Source organism: Gorilla gorilla, chromosome 6 (genome assembly GCF_029281585.2).
Source record: "Gorilla gorilla gorilla isolate KB3781 chromosome 6, NHGRI_mGorGor1-v2.1_pri, whole genome shotgun sequence".
In the NCBI taxonomy this organism is placed as follows: domain Eukaryota; kingdom Metazoa; phylum Chordata; class Mammalia; order Primates; family Hominidae; genus Gorilla; species Gorilla gorilla.
The window spans coordinates 17,212,834-17,233,008 of record NC_073230.2 but is presented as its reverse complement, the minus strand read 5'-3'; the positions used below and the strand labels follow the sequence as shown (position 1 = coordinate 17,233,008).

The window sequence follows — 20,175 nt, the reverse complement described above, 5'->3', positions numbered from 1 at the left end:
CTTTCTGCTATTTTCCCCCATATATTATTTTAATGTGTGACAGCAAGCATCACACATGGATTGTGGATATCTTCCAAAGCAGACTTTGTTTCACAGTTCAGTGAAGAAAGATTATAAATTATCAATTTGCCAAACAAGATGTTTATTAATTATAATTTTTAATTATAATATATTAAAATGCTGTGATGAAGTTATATGAATTCTCATTCATTACTTGAACATACTGATTGAATCAATACAATTATCGATTGCTTGCTATTAGAAGAACATGTGTAAAATGAGTCAAACTCAGAATACCTTCAACAACTAACTTGAACGAAAGTAACAGGCTCGATCTATTGGCAACATTTTCTTTAGTGCATCTTCTACTCTATCCTGGAATATGGGACAAGTAAAGCTAATTACACCTAATAGTAGTTTTTCTACTCACCAAATGGCTATTACTCATTTTCTCCTCCAATTTAGAGGGACAGAATCTCTTTAAAAGCTAGTATAGGGAAGCTGGAGCACCTGAACTAATGATTCTATGGACACAGTAAATCTGAATTCAAACATCATTTTACTTTGTGTTGACTCTAGATCTAGTTCTCTAGATATCTTTCTTAGCTTCCCTTCTCTGGTTTCTCCCCTTAGCTATGAGCCTTAAGTTTGAGGAGAACCAAATCCTGCTCCATATTTGGTTTGAATAAAATTTTTGTTTGATTTAATGTCAGTTGCCATCATGGGGCTGTTTTTAGCTACTTCTTCCTCATTGCGTTTGTAGATTTTGATAGACTTGCTGAGGTTTGTAGCATCTGGCTATACCATGTTGATCTCTCATTTGTTACCTACAATAATTGTGACTAAGTTAAAATGTTCCCCGTGAAGAAAACTTAATCTTTCACTGTTTGCCGTGGTGACACAGCCCAACAAATAAAAATAAAGTGTATGAAGTCACAAATAGAATGCTTGCAATACTGTCGTAGTTTTTGTTCACCTTCCTTCTTTATTTACATTAATAAATGTATGTCTAAATTCTCCCTCCCAAAAGTCACAATCACCCTACAATTTTAGACTTCAGCTCTATAGTGTTCATTCCCAAATGGTTGCCAAGTAAAACTCACCCCCATCCTTGTATTTCCCAATAATTATTAAATATTTCTTGAGAGACCTAACAGATACTTAAATTTAAATGCTTAGACCTAAATTCTACAGATTCCCTTTAAAACTATCTCAATTTTTCTGAATTTTCTATTATACAGTTAGAAAGAGGAGAAAAAGAGAAAATAATGAATAAGAAGAAAGGTGATATGAATAGGAAAAAATGCTGAGACAGAATCTTAGGTAACACCAAAATTTTATAGACAATTCAGAAAACAACATATTTATGAAATAATTTGGTAATTGATAGACTCGTAGGATAATTATTGAGTGGCATCATGGAAGCCAGAAGCGAGAGTTACTTAATTTTAGTCTATATCTCCACAAACGGTGGTGGGAGAGTTCTTAGAAAAACCCAGTCCAATTTTAAATCAGACAATCCAGGTGGACTTGTATAAAAAGAAGCAAAATATTTTTTTATCTCAAACTGCTTTCATTCATTGTAGTTGATGACAGATTACAATGACGGTTAGAATGCTTATTTTCACTTATAGTCAGAACCAGTAGCCAAAGGAGTAAAGTACTGGGATTGCCCAACAAAAGTGCTATCAAATTATCATAGAGCATCACTGTATTAGGGCTAATACATAAGAGTGGAACACTTTTAGGCTGTGAAATATTTTAGTCACCTTGTTTCATCATTTGATGGCTCAAGCATTTACTTACTACTGCCATTTTAAAAAGTAAAATTGGTGAGGCATTTGCATAGCTTTCATTTTTCTCTGTCCAACTTTCCTCATACTGCCCTATTCTTCCTGAATTGGATGTTCAATTAGGGAACAGTGGGAATTAAAGATCACTTGAGCTTTCAGTATTTGTTAGTACATGTGACATTGGCAAGAATTCTGGGGATGGAGAGTTCCAATAATAAACAATCACAATATGACTACAAAGAAAAGCTTAAGATTTAAGTGAAGCACTGCACAACAACTAGAAATAACATTTGTGTGTGTACTGTTCATTTACAGCTTCATCTGTGCAGTGTCAGGGACAAACTAAGGTCCCAGCTGCCTTTATCCATTTAATAAATTGTGATAATTAATAGCTATTATTCATGCATTTCAGCCTTTTCACATTTAATAACAGTTCATTCCAATCAAAAATATAAAAACATGATCAGAGTGGAGTGTGTGTGGGTGTCACAATGCAAATAGTAGATTGGAAACCTGCTTATGTACTGTCATTTGATTTCTTTCCAGCAAAGTATATTTTTCATTACCTCTGGAAAATGAAATGGGAAGCATTTCTGTGTAATTTTAAGAAAGATTTGACTGGCATCATAGTCAATTGGCCTCTTTTAAAATTTTTCCTCCTGTTCATTTGTTCAGATATAATTAGAGATTCTTTGCAAAATTGCAATGTCAATCCTTATTAATCTCTAATTTCTAATCATAGGCGTAAGGGGTTTAGAAACTGTATTTCACATTTTATGGATTTGGAGAAAAAAACTGACATGCTTCTGGTTCGGTAAATTCCTGAATGCATTCCTCTTCATGTTTCCCCCAGGAGACAGTGAGGATAAAATGGACTTTGTGGGAAGTTGAAGCTGAGTTCCAGCTCTTAAAACAATTATGGCTAGATTTATTGGTGGGCGTGATAGTTCTTGGTTGTACAACTCCAGTGAGAAAGAAGATAAATGAGGCTACAGCACCTGCAAGACATAGAGGCAAGATTAGCCAAGAATTAAGAGCCTCTTCTGAGAGTCACAGACACCTCTGAAAAGCCTGGCAAGAGCTAAGTATGTGAGGGGGCAGCGAAGACTACAGGATGGGAAGGAAAAACAAATGTGCTATTTTTAGGTTGCTACTTGATGTGAAATCAAATACTGATAGTTAAGTTATAACATAAAAGGTCAATCAGGAATTTAGTGTACAAGTCTTAGCACTTACTATTGGACAATTATACATAATTTAATATCCCTAGAAGAGAAAAAAATTGGTAGTGATTCAACAGCAAGTTTTTATGCATGTACATTTATTGTGATCACTGGTTGCGCTACTACAGTTTCAATAGTTTTCTATGAACTTTAAGGGACATACCTTCTGTATGAGGATGATCTATATACAAAGTATTTTGTAATCCTAATTTAAAAAATGACTTTTTTAAAGAGCAGCTTTTAGTTAACAACAAAACTGAGAAAAAAGTACAGAGTAATCCTATAGACACATGTCCCTAAATATACATAGTCTCCATATTATCAATATCCCCAATCACAGTGGCAATTTTATTATAATTGATGAAGTTACATTGACCCATTATTATTACCCAAAGTTTGTAGTTTACATTAGGCTTCACTCTTGCTTTTGTCCATTCCATGGGTTTTGACAAATGTAATAATGACATGCATCCACCATAATTTTCATTGATCTAAAAATTCTTTGCACTTTGCCCTTTGACTTCTCCTTCTCCCCTAACCCCAGGCAACCATTGATCTTTTCACTGTTTCCATAATTTTGACTTTTCAAGAATGTCAGTAGTTACAATCATATAGTATGTAGCATTTTTAGATTGACTTCTTTCACTTATTAATGCGAATTTAAGTTTCCTCCATGTCTTTTCATGGATCAGTAGTTCATTTCTTTTTAGTGGTTAATGATATTTCGTTATCTGGGTGTACTACTCTTTATTCATCGCCTACTGAAGGATATCTTAGTTGCTTCCAAGTTTTAACAAACTATGAATAAAGATGGTCTAAACTCTCTGCAGGTTTTTGTTTGTAAATAAGTTTTAAACTTTTTAGGGTAAATATCAAGAAGTAAGATCACTGAACAATATGGTAAGAGTATGTTTAGTTTTGTAAGAAACTTCCAAACTGTCCTCAAAAATGGCTCCATCGTTTGCATTTCCATCAGCAGCAAGTGAGAATTCTTGTTGTTCCACACCCTCACCAGAATTTAGTGTTGTCAGTGTTCTGGATTTTAGCCATTCTAGTAGTAGTAGCTAATTGTCCTTTTAATTTGCAATTCCCTGATGGCATATAATGTTGAATATTTTTTCATATGCTTAATTTCCATCTGTATGTCTTCTTTGATGAGATGTTTGTTCAGGTGTTTTTGCACTTTGTAAAATCAGGTTGCCTGTTTTCTTATCAAGTTTTAAAAGTTCTTTATATATGTTAGATAATGGTTCTTTATAAGAGATGTCTTTTTCAACTACTTTCTCCGCCTGTGTCTTATCTTTTCATTCTCTTCAACATTGTCTTTTACAGAGAATAAGTGGGTCTTTTATTTTTTATTTGTTTTGTTTTGTTTTTCTGGAGATGAGGTCTGTGAATATTTGCAACAAACTCCTGGGGGATTGTGATGCACAATCAGGTTTGAGAACCAAACAGAAGTTTCTAATTTAACTGAGGTCCATTTGATCAACTCTTTCTTTCATGGATAATGCCTTTGGTGTTGTATATAAAAAGTCATCGTCATACCCACGGTAATTGAGATTTTCTCCTATGTTTTCCACTAGGAACTTTATAGCGTCATATTTTACTTTTAGGTCTATGATCTATTTTGAATTAATTTTTGTGAAGCATGTAGGGTTTGTGTCTAGATTCCATGTTTTTTTGCATATAAGTATCCAGTTTTTCCAGCACCATTTGTTGAAAAAACTATCTTTGTTGCATTGTTTTACCTGTGTTCCCTTGTCTCAGATCAGTGGATTTGATCTGAAGTATAGAAGTATTGAAATATTTATATGTCTATTGGTCTATTTGTCTATTCTTTTGCCAATACCACACTGTCTTGAATACTGTTGCTTTGTAATAATTTTTGATGTTTGGTGGTGACAATCCTCAGACTTTATTGTCTTTCAGTATTGAGTTGGCCACTTGGGGTCTTTTGCCTCTTCATATAAACTTTAGAATCAATTTGTCAACATCCAACAACTAACTTGCTAAAATTTTGTTTGCAATGGTGTGAAATGTTTTTTATTTATTTAGCTCTCGTTTGATATGTTTTATCAGAATTTTGTAGTTTCACTCCTACAGATCTTAGACATATTTTGTTGGATATATACCTAAGTATTTTAGTTTTTCAGTGCTAATGTAAATTATAATGTATTTTTAATTTCAAATTCCACTTGCTCATAGTTAGTATCTAGACAATCCAATCCTAAAATTTTTGAAATCTGAATTTTATAAGATAAAACATTTATTTAATCAATTATCTATATTAGGTATGAAAATGATCATAGTTACATACATATGGTTGCATGACAAATTATATTTAATATAACACTCAGATAAATTTAAGGTACTCTTTCTATGAAAAGTCATTGTCATATGTATTATTATTAAAAATCAAATATTAATATTAAATGGCATCTATAAATATTATGTTACATATTCCATTCTTATAACATACTTCATTATTAATATCATGAAAATTTTTTTAAGTTCTTAATTTGTACAGTCTGGAGTTTGAGTCTGAGATTCACTACTTATTAACTATGTCTTCTGATTATCAACTTTATCATCTGGAGTTAAAAATGGATGATTACCTGTGGGTGGGATGTAAAGATTAAATAAGTTTAAGTATGTTAAAATCTTACAGATTTGCTTGTAACATAAAAAGAGATGCAGAAAAACTAGCTGCTTTACCACCACCATTACTACCATCACTGTTACTACCACTACCACTGCTCTAATGCTACTATTATATAGCCAAGTGTAATTTTAAAAAGCTCTGGAGGTAGAATCGGGAAAACTAAAACTGCCCTAACTAGATGCGTAACTTCAGGTAAGTCAAAGAATTCTTAGCCTCCAGGATAAACTGGGTGACATAAAATTTTTTTTTCAGCCCTACAATTACATAAATATATATGAGAAATTATTATTATGCAATAATTAGAAAAAAGATATATTGACATAAGAAGAAAATTATAGTGCAAAGAGTATGTTTGTTACTAAAATTTGAATTTCAGTTAGTTATGTAGAGTGCAAAGAGAGATAAATAACTAATGACCTAAGAGGTTAGTTATTAATATACTTAAAAATTATAGAAAATACCTCAGAAACTTCCTTGAGTTGTCCTTCAATAACTATAAATTGTTTTCTATGATTTATTGTTTTTTATTATTTAGGCCTTTAATTATTTGACCTACCTCTCTATTTAGGCTTGTCTAGATAACTTGTTTTTTGTTTTTTGTTGTTTTTTTTTTTTTTCCCAAAGGAAGCATGGCAATGCAATCAGGTATTGTTTGTTTTTGAAGATAACATGGTGACAATTTTCAATTAAAGCACTAAAAATTTTAAATCTTCAACAACAGAAAAAGAGCTCAGTAAACTATAACACGATGACTTGACGAAACTCTATGCAAACATTTGGAGTTCTATTTACCAACTAGGCAGAACTTCATGTAAGAATAATCACTTCTGACCTGTTATGAGTTCATGTTAAGGGAAAACAAGGAGAATACAAAAGTTTGCAGGTTACACAAAATTACAAACATACATAGAAAAGAATATGCCCAGGAATATGGCAAATACTAATAGTATTTATGGTGGATTGTTGACTTTTTAGTGAGTATTATTTTTCATCACTAATTATTAACAAATTTACTTAATTAAATGTATTATTTTTCTGATAAAAAGTAAAATATTTTAAACTAGTCATCATGCTGTATATTGTCTCCAGTACTTTTTTGTCATATAACTAAAAGTTTGTACCCTTTCATTAATATCTCCCTTTTCACTTTTTTAAAGATTCTACATGTGAAATCATGCAATATCTGCTATTGTGCATCTGGTTATTTCACTTAGTATGATGTCTTCAAGATTCATTCATGTTGTCAAAAAAGTCAGGGTTTTCTTCTTTTTAGGAATGAATCATATTCCATTGTGTGTTTGTATGTATCCATGTCACATTTTTAAAATCTATTAATCTGTTGACAGGATGCAGACCACCCCCATATCTTAGCTATTGTAAAGAATGCTGCAATGAACATGAGAGTGCAAATATCTCTTTGAGATGGTAATTTATTTCCTTTGGATACATTTCCAAAAGTGAGTTTGCTGGATCATGTGGTTATTTTATTTTTAAATTTTGGGGGAACCTGCATACTGTTTTCAATGATGGTTGTACAAATTATAATTCTTGCCAATAGAGTATGAGCATTCCCTTTGTTCCACATTCTTGCCAATGTTATTATCTCTTGTCTTTTGGAAAATAGCCATCTTAACATGTAAAGAGAAAGCTCATGATTTTGATTTGCATTTTCTCGTGATTAGTGACGTTGAGCACATTTTTTATACCCATGTTTTCCATTTGCATGTCTTTTTTGAAAAAAGTCTGTTCAGATACTTTCCCATTTTTTAATTGGATTATATATTTTTGCTATTTAGTTGTATGAGTTGCTTGTATATTTTAGATAGTAAATATGGTTTACAAATATTTTCTAACATTGTGTAGGTTGCTTTTTCCTTTGATTGATGTTTCCTTGCTATGCAGGAACATTTTAGTTTGATGTACCCCACTTGTTTATTTTTGCTTTCATTGCCTGTGTTTTTGAAGGCCAAATCTGGAACAAATATGCAGAGACCATTGTGAAGGACCTTTCCTCCTATATTTTTTGTAAGCGTTTAATAGTGTTAGGTCTCATATAATTCCTCAATCCCTTTTGAATTGATTTTTATAAATGATGTAAGAGAAGGATTCACTGTCATTCTTTTGCATGTGGATATCCAGTTTTCAAAACACCATTTATTAAAAACACTAACCTTTTTCCCATTGAGTTTTCCTACTGTGTCAAAGATGAATTTATTATATATAAGTGAGTTTATTTATGGGTTCTCTCTTTTGTCCCATTGGTCTATGTATCTATTTTTATGCTAATGTCACATGGTTTTGATTACTATAATTTTGTTGTATATTTTGAAATCAGGGAGTATAAAGCCTCCACCTTTGTTCTTCCTGCTCAAAAATTGCTTTAGCTACTCAGGATTTTTTTGGGACTCTGTACACATTTTAGGATTTTTAGTTAACTATAAAAGTATTGTATATTTGAAATTTCCTAAAAAGAGTAGATCTCATGTGTGCTCACCACACACACACACACACACTCAAACACACACACATAGACGATGGCAACTTATGTGAGGTGATGGCTATGTTAATTAGCTTAATTGTGGTAATTATTTCACAAAGTATACATATATCAAAACACCACATTTTATACCTCAAATATATATATTTTTGTCCTTCACACCTCAAGAAAGCTAGGAAAAATAAATGAAAAATTAAGCTTCAGAAATATTTAAAATAAAATTGATAGTGGTATATGTATAATGTACAGATTTGTATATATATAGAAAATTCAAAATGTCTAATAGTTACACATTTAAAGAAAGTTTGCAAATCATGTCTCGTAAAACTGAGTGCCCATCCCTATTCCAGGTCCCAATGGTAGTGGGGAGAAGGAGGGACCCAATGAGTACTCTTGCAGGGAAGCACAACATCATTAAAGATGAAGAAGTTGCTACTCTGCATTACAAGGATATGAAATAAGCATTTAGTTTTTATAAAGTACAGATAGAGAGATCAAAAAGCTCTTTGCAAATTTGAGTTTCTAATGGCGAATAAAAAATGAACCATTTAATCTACACAAAGCTTCATCTTGCCTCGGATTTATTCTCTAACAGAGGCAACAACTACAGTTTTCCAGACTTTTATTCCATATTCCATTCTAGGAAAGAAGAAATGGAGTTCAAGCATTAACTATAGAAAGACTTGGTTGAGCTGAGGCCCTGTATTTTGGTGTACATGATCTAGACAGATATTTAAATTCTTAAGACTTTAGCATGTAAATTCTTTGTAAAAAGCAATATTTTGCAATTTAAAAACAATGCATCATTAGTCATTAGAAAAATGCAAATCAAAATGAAAATGAGATACTATTTAACACCGAATGGCTATGATCAAAAAACCATAATAACAAATGTTGACGAGGATGTAGAAAAATTGGAACTAACACTGCTGGTGGGAATTTAAAATGGTACATTCAACTTTGGAATGCAGCTTTAGAAAAGCTTTGGAATGCCATTTAGAATGACAGTTTCTCAAAAGGTTAAAAATAGAATTACCATATTACCTAAATATTTCACTCCTGGATATATACCTGATATTTGAAAAGTTATGTCCACACTGAAAACTTGTACCTGAATCTTGATGACAGCATTATTCATAGGTGCCCAAAAGTGGAAACAACCCAAATGCCCACTAGCTGACAAACGGCTAAACAAAAATGTAGTATATCCATACAATGAAGTATTATTCAGCAATAAAAGGTGTTAGATGCTGGATACTTGCTCCAATATGAATGGCCTTTGCAAACATCATGTTAAGCCAGTCACAAAAGACCACATATTGTTTGTTTCTATTTATATAAAATGTCAAGAATAGAAGAATCCATAGACAAAATGATTAGTGGTTCCAAAGGGCTAGGAGTTGAGGTGATTTTTTGGGGGTGGAAGGTAATAATATTTTAAAATTGAAGTGATAGTTGTGCAATCCTATGAATATACTAAATCACACTGAATTGTATTATTAAATTTTTTACCCTAAAATTTAGGTTTCTCTTATCCTTTTATTAAAATACAATATTTATACAGTAAAATATAACTTGTTTAGTGTGCAGTCCTGTGAGTTATGGCAAATTCATAAAGTTGCATAACCACCATTACGATCAAGATATAGAACAATACCTACCTTGATATATAAAATTTCCCCCCTCGCTTTTTTTTTTTTTTTTTTTTTTTTGACAGAGTCTTGCTTTGTCACTCAGGCTGGAGTGCAGTGGTATGATGTCAGGTCACTGCAACGTTCACCTCTCAGGTTCAAGTGATTCTCCTGCCTCAGCCTCCAGAGTAGCTGGGATTACAGACATGTGCCACCATGCCCGGCTAATTTTTGTATTTTTAGTAGAGATGAGGTTTCACAATGTTGGCCAGGCTGGTCTTGAACTCCTGACCTCAAGTGATCCTCCTGCCTTAGCCTTTCACAGTGCTTGGGATTACAGGCATAAGCCACCATACCCAGGCCCCCATGTCCTTTTCAAGTCAACAAGTCAACAACACCTTCCTCCTCAGCACCCCTAGCAACCACTGGTCTTTGTGTTTTTGTTTTAAATCTCGTTAGTTTTATCTTTGCAAAAATGTCACATAAATCAAATAATGCACTTTCGAGCCTGCCTTCTTTCATGTAGCATAAGGAACTTGAGATCTATTTATGTTGTTGCATGTATCAATAGGTCATTCATTTGTTATTGATGAATATCATTCCATTGGATGGAAGTGTCTGAATTTGTATACGTATTTTCCAGTTGAGGAACACTTATTTCCAAGGTTGGCCAATTATTTAAAAAGCAGATAAGAATTCACATATGGGTATTTGTATTAACATAAGCTTTCATTTCAGTTGAGTTAATGAATAGGACTGTGATTGCTGGGTCATATGGTAAATTTATGTAAACTCTTTTTTTTTTTTTTTTGATACAGAGTTTTGCTCTGTTGCCCAGGCTGGAGTGCAGTGGTACGATCTCAGCTCACTGCACCCTCCACAGACATGCACCACCAGGCCTGGCTTATTTTGGTATTTTTTGAAGAGACAGGGTTTCATCATGTTGGCCAGGTTGGTCTCAAACTCCTGGCCTCAACTGATCCACTCATCTTGGCCTTCCAAAGTGCTGAGAGTGCAAGCTTGAGCCACTGTGACCAACCTATGTAAACCTTTGAAAGAAACTGCCAAACTGTCTTCCAAAGTAGCTGTGCCATTTTGCATTCAAACGATAGATCAAGCTTATTTGTTCAGCATCTTCCCTATAACTTGTCAGTAACGTCAGACTTTTACTTTTAAAAAATGTATATTTTGAAAAATACCAAAACCAACATATTTTTCCTTCATGCTAAACTCTTTTGTAAAAAATTATTTTTTTAATTGAAAAATCTACATGGATCACATAGCAATTTTATTTGGAGGTAAATAAATAAACAGACGTGGTGGCGGACATTTGTAATCCCAGCTACTTGGGGGAGGCTGAGGCACAAGAGTCACTTGAACCTGGGAGGCAGAGGTTGCAGTGAGCCGAGATCGTGCCACTGTACTCCAGCTTGTGCGACAGAGCCAAACTCCGTTCAAAAAAAAAGAAAAAGGTTTACATAGATATACCATATGACCCAACAATCACAGTCCTAGACATTAACTCTTATGTTAAAAGAATTTTATTTAGAGATAAATGAAATTTCTCAAAAAGTAGAATTTTCTTATTTAAAATAACAGGATTTTCCTTTCCTTTGCTCTGAACCACCTATTGAGCTGATCTAAAACCCATTAACTATAAAATTATTTCAGCTTTGTATCAATTAATAAAAGTATACATATACTTTTATATTAATATATATACTAATAAATATATGTTTTATTAGAAAATGTAGTAAGCAGACTTCTTCCAGCATTCCCTGAAACAAAACGGACTTTTTGCGTTTGCGCACCTTTAATCAGAAACTATCAAGGAGGCAAAGTTTTTTCAAAGTAAAACATAAACTGTCAGCCTCATGATAATTAATGGTATATATTCAAGTTACACAAGGAACACAACAGGCAGTTTATCCCCTGAGTCCTCCTTGGTCATGGAGCACATGAAGACCTCTGTGGCATTTACCACGCATTTACTCAGCACATTTTGATCCTGGTTTATCATGGCTTATGTAAAGTGCAGGTGTAGAATTCTACTATGCTTATGAATTAGCTAGATGATTTTTAGTGCAAATCAAAATTGTTTTTATTATCGTTGACTGTAACTGCTTTGAACTAGAAAATATTTTCAATACTGGAAAAATTAGCTCTTCTGAATGTTTTTTTATTTTATTTATTTTTTTATTATACTTTAAGTTTTAGGGTACATGTGCACAATGTACAGGTTTGTTACATATGTATACATGTGCCATGTTGGTGTGCTGCACCCATTAACTCGTCATTTAGCATTAGGTATATCTCCTAATGCTGTCCCTTCCCCCACCCCCCACCCCACAACAGGCCCCAGTGTGTGATGTTCCCCTTCCTGTGTCCATGTGTTCTCCTTGTTCAATTCCCACCTATGAGTGAGAACATGCGATGTTTGGTTTTGTCTTTTAATTAATACAATTTGTATATAAATATCTTGTTTATTTCTGCAATCATTTTAAATTTTATCTATTGAATATTTTAAGTAGAAAAAAATTGTCAGTAAAGTGTCTCAATATCTTCTGCCCCACACTTCCCTGTAATTGGAGAGAACCAGCAACAAAAATCCCAGTTTCCACAGCCTAACAAAAAAATCCATATTTATTTGTAATTTTGTTCAGCTTCTGTGCTTGAATCTGTATTGAAGAGAGAGAGAGAGAGAAATCTGAAAGAGGAAAGATTTCTTATTTTTTAGACGCCTAGTACGAATAATTGCTCTGGAATTAAATTACAGAGAATGAGTCATAATATAAGTTAAGCCACCACAATGGCTCTCTAAGGGCTCTATCCACTAATAACATATGCTCATTCGTGTGCATTTTCAAGTGGCTTACCCAAAAGGATCTCATGACCCACCACTTCTTAGAAAATTATAGGTCAGTAATAGCCCTCACCCAAGGGGTTGCTTCCCATTTAATGTTATTACAGCCATGTTTGAGACATCACAAAAGGAGAGAAAGGATTAGTGAAGAGAGTAAAATAGAATGAGGGATGGCAAAATGGAGTAAATTGTTTTCCATTGTACATAAAATGGAGGAAGAGGAAGGACTGATTTAATCAATTCTTGAATTTACGCATGATAATATACAAACATTCAAAGTTTAAATGTATACTTTCTATGTTATAAACAAAAACAAATACAACAAAAAGGCGTTTATGTGAAAGCAACAGAACTATGTGTTTCATCTATGATAATCATGTAAGAAAGCATCAGAATCAGAATATCTCTTCAGAATCTCATCTGATGGATACCTGAATCCAAACTGCAAATACATACTTTTCTGCTTAGTGACTAGTTGAATGGCTTTCAAGATTGATGTGTCTTGTTACTGAGTGGACAATCCTAAACCCAAAAGCACAAACAGGTGGTATTTTACTCTGCCCAAATTCAAAGCTAAGTATCAGTGTGAATCATTCTGTACTGCAGGCAGGAACACTGAGAGAGCATTTCTGTCCTCTGAATACCAAAGGTGATACTCAGGGAAAGCAGAGTTAAAGATGAAGGCTTTACTGATAACATAGCATGGTGGATACAAAAAGGGTGGGCAATACTTGAGAGTGAGTGCTTTCAAGTAAAAACAAGAAAATGGGGAAAACAGTCAAAAAAAGAATAAATTATCAGAGAAGTGGCATGCATAGCAAAACAGAAGTGTCAGACAAATGTCGAAAATATGTGGTGCTGATTGAGTCTGCCAATGGTGAGAGATGGAGTTAACAATTACGTTGGGAACAGGTTATGTACAAAATTCTGTGTAATTATAATTAGTGTTCAGGGTATTTACTATCACTTCATTCCAATGCTTAAAACTGTTCAATGGTTCCCCCTGACTCATTTGGTTAATATGTTTTGAGTGAACATTATGGCAAGGTGTAGTACTTGGTGCAGTGGTAAACAAAACAGAAGAACAGAAAGCTATGGTAATATATAAGAAAAAACTTCTAGTGAGGGTTTGAGAGGTCTATTAGATTCCTATTGATGCATAAAAATTACCCATATGTTTAGCAGCTTAAATAAATAATGAATTATTTTCTCTTTTTTCAGGAGCTTAGACACATAATAACTGGGTTCTTTACTCGGGGTATCATAAGACAGAAATCAAGATGTTGGCTGGGGCTGCAGCCTCATTTGGAGTTCAGAGTCTGTTAGGGTTAGGCTTTGTATCCCCACCCAAATCTCATCTTGAATTACAATCCCCATAATCCCCACGTGCCAAGGGAGAGACCAGGTGGAGGTAATTGAATCATGGGGGTAGTTTTCTCAAGCTGTTCTCCTGATAGTGAGTGAGCTCTCAGGAGAACTGATGGTTTTATAAGGGGCTCTTTCTCCTTTGCTTGCCACTTCTCCTTCCTGCTCCCTTATGGAGAATGTGCCTTGCTTCCCCTTCGCTTTCTGCCATGATTGTAAGTTTCCTGAGGCCTCCCAAGCCATGCTAAATTGTGAATCAATTAAATCTCTTTCCTTTATAAATTACTCAGTCATGGGCAGTTTTTTATAGCAGCAGGAAAATGGGTTAACGTGGGGCTCTTTTGCAAGCTTAATCAAAACTGCTGGCAGAATTCAGTTCTTAGTGGTTGTATGACTGAGCTTTCCTGTGGTCGTCTGCAAAGACAGCTCACAATGTAACTGTTGGTTTCTTCTAGGCCAGCAGAGAGAGTTCTCTGATACTTCACCTTCTTTTAAATGTTACTCTGGCTAGGTCAAGCCCACCCAGGATAATATCCCTTTGAATTAACATAAAAACAGCTGATCAGTAACCTAATCTTGGAGTGATATTCAGTAATATTAGTAGGTCTTGCCCACACTCAAGGAATGGAGATTATATAGAATGTGGGTTATTGTGGATTATCTTTGGATTCATTATATCACTCTAAAATTTCCCTGAGGAGGTGATGTACTACTTGAGACCTAAAAGGTGGGTTGAAATAATGCAGGCAAAGAATGGGAGTAGGTTTACTGTAGCTTGGGAAACCAGTATGTGTACATCTGGAGGTAGAAGAGAGCACAGAAAATCTAAAAAACTTGTAGAATTCCAGCTTAGTCTGGGGGAAGAAATATATATGATAAAAGAGTTTATAAGACCATGCATGCTCTAGCACCAATAATGCACCACCTGCTTCATTTATCACCACTTTCATGCTTGAACTCTGTACTTGAGCTACACTAAATTTTATTCTCTTCTTTCATGGAGTCATATTAAATTTCCTTTAGTTCAAAGCACCATGCTCTCTCTTGCCCCAGAGTTCCAGTGTGACTCTTTAGCAGAAGATTAACTAAACTGAAATGAGAAGGAGGAACAGGAATTATCCTGATGAAATTATTGACACCAAACACAGGTTAAGTGCCTTGTTTCGTACTACCTTAGTAGACTATAATCCCACATACCATCACATACCACTCTGCATTGAAATAGTCAATTTTTCTATTTTGTTTTCCCCTAACAAATGTAAGATCTGTATTCACTATTTGCTACGGTCTGAGTGCCCTTCCAATTTCAGGTGTTGAAACTTAATCTCTATTATGGTGGTGTTAAGAGGTGGAACCTTTAGGAGGTGATTTTTTCATGAGGGCTCTGCTCTCATGAATAGATTAGTGCTTTACCAAGGGCTGGAGTGAACTAGGCTTTTTTTACTCTTCTGCTTTTCAGCCATGTGAGGACACAGTGTTTGAGTCACCATTTTGAAAGCAGAGAGATGGGGACCTCACCAGACACGGAACCTGCTGGTGCCTTGATCTGGGACCTCTCAGGCTACAGAACTGTGAGAAACAAATTTCTGTTGTTTATAAATTAGTTAGTCTATGGTATTTTTTTATATCGGTACAGATGGACCAAGACATTATTATATCCTTCTCAACTAGCCTAATTTTAAATGAAGTAATAGATGCTGAATGAGGATTTTGATGATGACAACGAGGATAAGAACAAGGAGGATAAAAGAAATTAGTGCAATATTAAGAATAAACTTTTAGAAAATATCAAATTACTTAGCATCAAACCATACCAATATTGTCTACTCACTGATAAACTGCAGTCAATTTCAGCAATAATTGAGTCAAAGCAAAGCTCAGTCGCAATACCTCTGGCCATCAAAAGCTGTTGATTTCATGTGTATAATGCTCTTTATGTTAAGAGCTGAAAGATTTACATGAAGGGATAAATTCTAAAGCTGAAGGTTTGCTACATTTTGAATGTATTTAAATAAGCAAAGTGTTGTTTTAATTGGCTTGCACTTAACAAATATTGTGCATCAGTCTTTTATTAAAGCAGTTAGAAGGTTAGAATGCTGCTGAAGAGACATGCTTACCTTGAGGCTGTACATACACACAAGGAAGAATATATCACTGACTCACCTCCCAGCTCAGTAAGCTTCACTTTGGCCTCAACAGTCAATACATTGTAGTCAAGTTTCCATTCTTGGTAATGGTTTGGCAACATTACACTGATTAAGTTAATTAAAGAACACTTTAAAAGCCTTCAAATAGAGATTGCTCCCCTATGAGAAATTATTATTCTTTTTTCCCCCTAAAGCTCTCAGAGTTAAAATAATTCCCAGTCGAAATGTTTTGTGATTAGGTTTAGAGACTATAATTGGGGGGGGAAACTCAGAACCAATATCTGTCAGCCAGTGAGCACTTGTTCTGTGATCATGGCTAATGCAGTATATTCAAAGGCAAGTGTTAATGACAGTATGAGATAATACATCAATAGTAATTATTTTATACACTATAGAGTTGGATGTTGTTTTTCTAAATATTTCATCATCAAGAGTCATATGACCTCAGAAGTATACTTTTGTCACATAACACTGACATATCTACATAATAGATGAACTATTGGACATTGTAAAATATTTTTTATATTTTTAATTGTCTTAGTTTACTAGGGCTACCATAATAGAGTATCACAAACTGGATGTCTTTCAACAACAGAAATTTATTCTTTCACTCTCTGGAGACTACTAGTACAAAATTAAGGTGTTGGTAGGGTTATGCTCCTTCTGAAGGCTGTAGGGAAGAACACTTCCGTGTGTCTTTCTAACTTCTCATGGATTCGGGTAGTCCTTGGCATTCATTGACTTATACCTGCATCATTCCAGTCTCTATCTCTATTGTCACATGGTGTTTCTCCCGTGTATGTCTTCACATGGCCTTCTATATGGATACCAGTCATTGGATTTAGGGCCCACCCTAATCCACTATGACTTCATCTTCAATAATAACATCTGCAAATACCCTACTTCCAAAGGAAGATTACATTCTGATGTTTCAGATGGACATACATTTTAGGGGACTACTATTCAACCCCACACCTTATTGTGGAAACTTTTATTTTTTCTTCATAGAGGCAGTGTAAATTTTAAATTTATTTAATATTTGCCCAAGATTTCAGCATTTCGTTATTTTTCTGTAAGTGGTATCCATTTCAATTTTATTTTCTTAATGTTCATATTTATCTTGCATGTATTTAGTATTTAATATTTAATATGAAGAGTTTATTGTGGTTATACAATAGCTTTATTGAATACAAATGTATAAAAATGTGCAATAGTAAATTTACCTCTTCTTTTTAAAACATTCTTCTAATCAGTTTAAATTCTTAATTTACAATCTAGATTCACAATTTCAAAATAATATTAAATGATAATGGTGATGGTAGGCCTCCATAGTTAATCTGTGTCTCTTTCTTTTTACACACACACACACACACACACACACACATACACCCCGATACATAACTTTTTGGCTCATTGAATGCCTTTCCAAAAATTACTAAGCTGACAATATAAGATTATAATTTGATTTTTCTCAATTGATCCTGCTAGACTCTAGACTGTAAGCTTCATCGGGGCAGGATCATAATACTTGTTTCATTTAATAGTATTTCTAGTGCCTAGAATAATGCCTTCATGGAGAAAGCACACAACACAACAAACATTTGTAATCAATTAAGAACAGAGGTCACAATTTTACATATTAATAGTTTTCTTGATATTAAATAATTGTATATCAATCTATTGTATAATAGTAAAATATTCTTTAAGTATATTATCAATTTTTACTTATTTAGAATTTTCCCATCTCTGGTTGTTAATTTCTTGTGTCTGTCATGTCAAGTTTTGATAAGTATTTTTAATGCTTCTTAGATTTTTCTATTTTTATTCCTTCTCTTTTCTATGGAGATTTAAAATGGATACACTCTGTTTCTAATTTGATTAGTAACAAACTTGCAATTCCCAGAAATAGACACTAAACTTTCCTTCAAACTGAAAATCACTGGTGCCTATAGGGCATACAGAGAAGTAGAAATGGGGAATAACATGTTAAGACGGGAGAGAGACATAACTGGCTTTAGCCAACTCAGAAAATAATATTTAAGCAGATCCCATTCCATTTTCATGTCCTTGTTCTTTTATCACCAAGCCAGGCCCACCAGGAACAAGTGGCTCAAAGTTTTTCTTCCCTTCCTTTTTTGTAGCCATGCTGCTCTGGCTCATTTGAGAAACTTGTGCACTGTAACAAAGGAGAATTTATCTCAAGATCCTGTAATGTTCCAATGTTGAGATGTAGAGCATGTTGAGTACCCCATGTGTATTTCAATGGGAAGATGGAAAGTGTTAAATGATTGTTAAGCAGACTTTTATAATGAACTTAGATATTTGATATTAGAATGACACCTTAGGTAACATCTATGCTATTGTTTTATGTATGGTGTTATAAATTTGGGTACCAATCAATTTTATTAGGAGAGAAAATATAGTTATATACATACATATCCCCCAAATCAGTTTTAGTTCAGTTATATTATTTTAGAAATAAAGTATAAATCTGAAGAGTTCTCATATTACTTTACATGAATTTGCTATATAGAGATAAAATTTTTTAAAAATTGTTGAAATAGATTTATTTCTTCAATAGTTTCCTTTAGAGACCAATTTTCTGTCATATCATGGAGTATTACAAGATGACAAGGCCAACAATTGTGCTGGCCTGACATTTTATAATAATAGGAAATTAATATTCAGGATAATGTATATTCATTAAATGGCTATGTCTCTTGCAAATGATAGCAATGATATGGGACTAACGGGGCTCATTTCTAGTTTATTGTAAAATAGCTTTCACTTCTCCAGCCTGGAAATCTAAAGCATTTGAATAGCATTGTTTGCTATTCAGTTTCATGTTTAGCATCCTGTTAATGAGCTTATATAATAATATCTAGCAATGGCCAAAAAAAATTTGGTGGATTTGCTTTTTTTGAGGCATATCTGAAAAGTGGGAATTACATACTTACTAAAGACAAAAGACTTCCTTCATTCTCCAAGGAACATTAACTAGATCAGCATTTTCAAATCTCAACAAATGGTTATTAGATTGGATTGAATTAATCTCCTATACATTGCATAGTGGTTTGTCAACATATCCATATGGACATGTTAAAAAAACTGAAATTTTGGCAAAATCAGGCTCCCCACTTAGCTGTTTCTCAACAAGAGACAAATGTTACAGATGGGATTCATAATTACTTTCAAGGGGACACAGGATCATCTTAATGACTACTAAAATTTGTGCTTTAACAACTCATACTAATACCTGCAAATGTCATTTGCAATCTCTTCTGACCATATTTGGCAAACTAGAGTAATTTTAATACCAATCATTGCAATTTTGAAAATGCCGTTGCTGCATTGCATGCCTATTATTTTATTTCACTTATGTTTTAAAGACATAGCAGTTAGATTTACTCCAACAATGAAAATGAATTTTTATGCCATTTAAACTTAGTAACAATTATTTGGCTATGAGTATTTAGTTTAGATATTTTTATGTTGATAATTTGATAATTGGTGGTAATTTTGTAAAGCAGTATCTTCTTCCATAAAAAGAAGGGAATTCTATTATTTCAGTAGCATGGATGAACCTGGAGGACTGTTTTGAGAGTGCCCAGCTAAATTGGGTCACGGTACCAGAGAAGTTAGTGGCCCTAAAAGGAAATGCCATAAGAGGATATGAAGGTGATATTGTTTGGATATTTGCCCCTTCCAAATCTCATGTTAGAAATGTAACCCCCAGTGGGGTAGATCCCTCTGGAATGGCTTGGTACCTTCCCTATAGCAATGAGTTCTTGTTCTGTTAGTTTACACAAGAGCCGGTTGTTATAAAGAGCCTGGTATTGGCCAGGCATGGTGGCTCACTCCAGCACTTTGGGAGGCTGAGGCAGGCAGATCATGAGGTCAGGAGTTCAAGACCAGCCTGGCCAATATGGTGAAACCCCTTCTCTACTAAAAATACAAAAATTAGCCACGCGTGGTGGCGAGCGCCTGTAGTCCC

General features: G+C 34.0%; 1 long non-coding RNA gene across 2 annotated transcripts in view; it reads left to right on the top strand.

Annotated features, from left to right (window-relative positions):
• Positions 1 to 20,175, top strand: part of LOC109027706 (uncharacterized) — a 358,870-nt gene that overhangs the window by 279,073 nt on the left and 59,622 nt on the right. For both annotated transcript variants that reach the window (XR_008667371.1, XR_008667370.2), the window contains one exon: positions 15,494 to 15,605. This is a non-coding gene — a long non-coding RNA (uncharacterized lncRNA). The remainder of the gene's footprint in view (positions 1 to 15,493; positions 15,606 to 20,175) is intronic.